Source organism: Myotis davidii, unplaced genomic scaffold (assembly GCF_000327345.1).
Source record: "Myotis davidii unplaced genomic scaffold, ASM32734v1 scaffold904, whole genome shotgun sequence".
Taxonomy (NCBI): domain Eukaryota; kingdom Metazoa; phylum Chordata; class Mammalia; order Chiroptera; family Vespertilionidae; genus Myotis; species Myotis davidii.
This window is the reverse complement of record NW_006295888.1, coordinates 530,900-532,075: the sequence shown is the minus strand read 5'-3', so window position 1 is coordinate 532,075 and position 1,176 is coordinate 530,900.

Genomic DNA, 1,176 nt, shown 5'->3' with positions numbered 1-1,176 from the left:
TCCCTCTGCAGAGTGACTGGTGGGGTAATCGGGGAGGGAGGGGCCCACTAGCACCCGCCTTGGCTGGCCTGGGGCGTGTGGGCTGGGGGCAGCTCCTACATTGAACATCTTCCCCCTGGTGGTCAGTGTGCATCATAATGACCAGTCGTTTTACCGGGTCATTCCGCCGTTTGGTCGATTTGCATATTAGGCTTTTATTATATAGGAGATATATATACACAATATAATATATTTAGAGTGTGGGCATGTGATGACAAAAATACCACATTAGCATCTCAGTGTTATGTGCACCCCCATCTGACTGGGACTCGGAGACCCTCAGCCCTGGAATGGAGACTGGAGGTGGGGTCTCTCTTGGGTTTGGGGGCCAGAGGTAAAATCTTGTTAGTAATAAAGTCAACTAGTTGCACCATCATGATTGCATAATGTGTCACTGTCCATTTCAGTGGACCTGATTTTATGTTTTTCCTTGCATTTCCCTTTCATAGATTATTTAACAATCCCACAAAGGATGATTACAGGGGTTAACAAAAATGAAAACCCCAGCTCCCCTGCATTGCTCGGTGGAGGTCAGCTTTACAGGGCACAGACAACACTAACTTCTCTTGGGTTCTCGGAACTGTGTTTAGTGGACCCGTGTCCATGGGAGGATTTGCTATCAGGTAAATGCATAGGAGTTATTCCGTTATATTTCTTTTCATGGGGCATTGAAAGTAGGGCATGCGTTGTGTGGTGCTTATCAACAGTTCTCACATCTTTAAAATTCATTGAGTTAAAAAAATACTGAACCAAGAGAAAATCAAAAAGACATGCACCGATGTTTTTGGTTGGTCTTGACATTTTTGTTTTGTTTTGTTTTGGTTTGGTTATTCCTCACTGGCGGATTTTTCCTTTGAGTTTATTTATTTATTTATTTTTTAAATATATTTTATTGATTTTTTACAAGAGGAAGGGAGAGGGATAGAGAGTTAGAAACATCGATGAGAGAGACACATCGATCAGCTGCCTTGAACACTCCATCTCCTACTGGGGATGTGCCCGCAACCCAGGTACATGCCCTTGACCGGAATCGAACCCGGGCCCCCCAAGTCCGCAGGCCAACACTCTATCCACTGAGCCAAACTGGTTTTGGCGCTGGTGAGATTTTAAAATGGTAAAACCACTTTGGAAAACAGG